A 5,700-nucleotide genomic window follows, 5' to 3' on the forward strand; every position below is an offset into this window, starting at 1 on the left:
GCTTATGTATTTTTCAACTGCAATTGTAACAACGTATCAGGAGCCTTGTATTAGTTTTTTACACTTTTTGGCCCAATAGATAAAACTTTATTGATATTTATAGAAAAAAAACTAAAAAAATTGAAAACTTACAATGTCCCTAAACAGCTCAAAAAGAGTCAAATTATTTTCAAAATTTTATCGTATATAGAAAATGCTAATATAAACATTCAGTGAAATTTTCAAGTTTATACAGTCACTTGTTTTTTAATTACAACAAAATAAGATCGTTACGTAAGAAATCGAGTGAATATAAAATGTTGTAAAAATATGAATTTCAAACGCTCATAAAAAAATTATTTGAGTTTCTTATAGACATTTTTTTTGTTGATAAAGGTAGATTATCCTATTAAGAATGTTGTATGACATTTTAAAATCTTAGTTCTAAAAAGAAAAATTTTTACGAATTATTAACTCTAAATAATTTGTTAATTTTTGTGATTTTTACATATTTTGTCAATTTTTGAACTTTAATGCTAATAAAAAAAAAACTGTGACTAAGGATTTTTAATATTTTTCAAATGTCATTGTAACAATATATTAGGAGCCTTGTATTAAATTTTCAAGTTTTTTTACTCAACAAATAAAGTTTTATTGACATTCATAGAAATAAAATCTAATTAAATTGGAAACTGAAATTTTCCGTAAACAGCTCAAAACAAATCAAAATATTTTCAAAATTTTATCATGTATAGAGAATGGAAATATAAAGAACCATTGAAAATTTCATGTATCTACAGTCAGTCGTTTTAAAGTTACACCAAAAACCAAAATCAATTTTATCGAAAACAGATTTTGCGTAAAAATTCCCGTTTTTCCTTAATTTTTCTTTTGTTTTTCACGGCGCTTTTGAAATTTATTGGAAAAATAATTTTACTTTTGACCCCCCCAAAGTACCAACTAGATTCACTTTCCTATATCAGAAAACGTACTGTTGAAGAAAATCCAAGCACTTTTACTGTCCTAAAAGGTGATGACAGACACAAAAAAAAAAAATAAATAAAAAAAAAACACACATCATTGTAAAATCAAAACATTCATCGTTCCACTCAGAATCTAAAATAATAGCATAATATAATATTTAGTTTATAAAATGAACAACTTCAGTCTCTTGTATGTTTGATTATTTTTACAAATATTGACATTGAATTATAACAATTTGTATATTAAGTTATTATAATTACAAAATAATATTATAATTTAAAATTATAATAATATCACTTTTTGCATAAAATTAAATAATAAATAACATCTCTTCTATGTCTCAGTTTTCTTATTTTTAACACTATTTACATTGAATTATAACAATTTGTATATTCAATTATTATTATTACAAAATGATATTATAATTTTAAATTTATAATCATAAAATATCACTTTTTGTATTAAAATAAAAATATAAATAACATCTCTTCTGTCTTTTAGTTTCCTTATTTTTCAAAATAAATAATTTGTCTTTTATTTATCAATATTTTCTACTGTGGTTGGGAATTAATCATCGTAGAGAGTAAAATTAATATTTTTAATTGTAGTAGTCTATTACAAAAATATTATAATAATGTATACATTTTGAAACAGTATGATGATGTCAATTCAATAAATCAATATAGTAATACACCATGAACATAAAAATCATAAATTTCTAGTTGTGTCCTTCTTGTATTGACAGTGCGATTTATTATTTTTTTTAAAACAATAATAGCAATTAGTATTAATAATAGTATTTAAATTAAAAAACAGTAATTTATTTTTGAAATTTTTTTATTTTATTTGTATTGAAAAACATAAAATTTTAATATTTAAGTAACTTGTTTTTTTTTTTTAAAATGTTGAACTTAATTATATTAAAAATATTTTTTTTTTCATTTTAAGCTTAAAAATTTTAATATTGAAGTAATTTGTTTTATTTTATATGTTAAATTTAGTTGAGTATAAACCTACAGAATTTTTTTCATTTTGTTATAAGGTCCTTAAAAAGTTATTTTATTTAAAATATAAATTGTAAAATGAGTCCCTTGTTAGGTAGTTTTAACACTTATACCCATCTGGGCCTTCAGGGCCTCCCTCAGTCCGCCCCTGTTTAAAGTTTTGGATGAGTGGAATGGAGTGGTACTGGGTTACCCAGGGAAATGTTTGTCCACTTCTCCGCTCATCAAAACTTTGAATATTTATGACTCATAAACTACTCACCCCAAATTCGATTTTCATGTATCAAAATACTAAGAACAATTTTCTGCTTTAGAGTATAAAATTAAAACCTTATGTTGTCATTCAAAAAAGTAAAAAACTTAAACGATTATAAGGATAAAAAACGTTGTTTTTTAAGCGACTTGAAAATATGTAAAAAATATTTTCAAAAAATTTACCCTTTTTGAAATATTGAGTGTTGTTTGATAAAAAAATCACCCATACAATTTGGGGTATCACTTTTAACGAAGAGAAAAAGTAAATTTCCTAATCAGAAGGGGTTTAAAAGTTTTTTGAGACAATGAGTAAAAAGAAACAGAGGTAAATGGGGCACCAAAATCTTAAATACACCTCTGGAGATTATAATAAATTTGTTTTTCGAATACTATAATTTATAACTACGTGTCTCCGTACACTTTTAACAGGTTCATTAGGTACTATATATGAATTATGATACTTATAATATTATATTCTACGTTATTCGATTATGTTTTCCTATTTTTAGAATAAAAGATTACAGTAATAAAATTATCAACATAATATTTTTGTTTTTTTTTTAGCCCACAGATGAAAAAAATTTGAAGAGTTGGCTAATTTATCATGTAGTCTATTTTGTACTTTGGTTTATGAGCTTAGGTGGAATATTAAATCAAAATCATTCTGAAAAAGGTGGTCACTTCTTTATCACGGCAATTCATTGTATAGGTAAGTATAATTTACTGTTTGATTATAATTGCCATCAAAACAAGTTCATATGAAATACCTATTAAGTATTTAATATTTTATAGTTCTAATGATAGAGATCAAGGTTGTCCACAAGTTCAAAATAGAGTCCGAGGTTGTTCGTCGTAATAGAAGTTTTGAGATTTCAAACGATATCTAAGCTATCACAGAATTGAGCACCTCAATCGACATTTCATCATATATTATGTTAATTATTTTTGGACTTTTTATTTTTAAAATATACTAAAACAAAATACATTATTGTAAAATAAGGACATTATTATTTTTATTTTTTTTTTTTTATATGAATACTTTTATTAGCGACTCCACAACAAATAAAAATAACGAGACTAAATAATAACTTTGGCTCAAAATTATATTTTTTATTGTTATTGTGTTTTAATGAGAGAAATAGTCTGAAATGGTCTACAATGGTAATGCGTTACTCAAAAACTGACTGTTACGTGTGTAAGTCTCCGCAGTCCGCATGCGAGCAGGACGTCAGGCCAAAAGAGTTTATTCAGCAGATTCCTTAGACCAGTCGTATGGAGAGGGAGTCCCACTCGCACAGACGCATTTGTAGTTAAGCATTTGATCTTAAATTCTTACAAGTGTCTGGGATGTTCTGCAGATTTTAATATTTTACATGAGTAATATTTCACATGATATTGTTCTAGATATATGATGAATCGGTTGACTACTCTTACAAAGTGTATATGATTGTACCCCCATATACATATCCCATTGCTTATTTGTCAACGAGAAAAACTTTTCTGTACCTGCAGAACTAATTTCTATAATTTCCATACTGGGGTAAATAAAGACGAGACTTTGACTATCGTACGCGATAGGTAACGGAATTACATTCTAGGCATTGAAACCAATGGTGTGTGCATATGTGACATTTTCGTAACAAATATAAATTTTCATGGAATCAAAAATAGATTCTGCTTTTATCTCAAGCGGAAGAATTTTTCATAATATTTTGATTTGTTTTGAACTGTTTAAGCCTTTTAAGGACATTTTCAGTTACCGATTGTATTAGTTTTTTTTCTGTGGATGTCGATAAAACTTTATTTGTAGGTTAAAAAATCTTGAAAATTTAATAGAAGGCTCCTAGCATATTGTTTAAAAGGCAGATGAAAAAAATTAAAAATCCATAGTCACAATTTTAGATTCTGAGCGGAGCGATGAAGCTATTGGTTTTAAAATGGTGTTTATTTTTTTTTTTTATATATCCGGTATACAAAATTTCTACCAGAAAGAGTGCTTCGTTTTCAACATATAGTACCTTATCTTTTCGCAAATTGGATCAAGATGGTACTTTAGAAAGGTAATTTTTCAAATTTATCAATATTTATTTAATGCTACGAGAAAAACCACTGAAATATTATACGAAAAAACGCTAAGAATGGGATTTTAATTTCTAACGCTTTGTTTATCACCATAGAAACGAATAAAAAATTATAATATTATAATATTAATTCAACTTAATATACATGATATAATTAATAATAACAATATAAAATATCCAGACTGATAAACCGTCTCCGCTCAGAATCGTTTTTCTTATACAATGATATTATTATATCATTGAATTCAAGTCTAATACAATCCTTATACAATGACCCACTTATAACCTACTGTACAGCAGAGCGACATCCACTTACCTGCTTAATTTATTTTTTTAAGCATCTAAAGTTCAAATGACGAAAATTTGCAAATTATTTTGAGTTAAAATAATTTGAACATTTTCGACATGTTTACGTATGTAATCAATATTTGAACTATAGATGCTAATAAAAAAAATTGTGACTATGGATTTTAAATTTTTTTCATCTGCCTTTGAAACAATATATCAGAAGGTATCGATCTACAAACATAATCCTATGCTCAACAAAATTAAAACGTTTTTGATATCCTAACAGGCGTCGATAGACACAAAAAAAATCACCCCGCTCAGAATCTAAAATTGCTATAATTAAGTGGCTAGCGCCTAATGAGTAAAGCGCGGATTTGTATGCATTTGCATATTTATTCTGGTGGATCACATGATTGACATAATGACATAATGATTTAAAAAATGAAACTTTTTTATTGCATATTTTTGCATATTTCAACATTTAACCATTTGTTTCTATTTTAAGGGCTTCTTTACAATTGTAATTGTATATTTCATCTCATTTGTGCATATTTCGATTTTATTTTTATAAATGTTTGAATATACTCTTACATTCATATAAGAAAAAAATATTATATATTTAAAGTTTCGATTAATATCAAAATAAATTAGTTGGTATACTTGTAGATAGGTAAAAAAGGTTTTCCCAAAAATGACCTTAGATCAATAATCTGTGAAATAAAATAAGTATAGGTACCAAGATAAGAAAATATCGATTACGACAATTGAGTATTGACCATTGACATTAGGTATTTCTATAATAATTATTTGATTTCCGTCCTAATTCAAGTTTTTAATACTTAGTATCCTATTGTTTTAATTAAATGTTCAAATAATACATTTTTTTCTAATTTTATTATGCATATTTTTTTATTTTTTAAGGAATGTTAACATATTATAGTGCATATTTGGTTGATATTTAAGAGGATGTGATAAAATCTAAAGATAAGATTATTATCTAGGCAACCTCATAGGTTTTTTATTATATTTTAATTTTAACGTGAGTTATGAGTATTTTAAAATTGTAATTTTTTTATACATAAATACTCATAGTATTTTAAGATGTATAA

This window comes from Acyrthosiphon pisum, chromosome A1, assembly GCF_005508785.2.
Source record: "Acyrthosiphon pisum isolate AL4f chromosome A1, pea_aphid_22Mar2018_4r6ur, whole genome shotgun sequence".
Lineage (NCBI taxonomy): Eukaryota > Metazoa > Arthropoda > Insecta > Hemiptera > Aphididae > Acyrthosiphon > Acyrthosiphon pisum.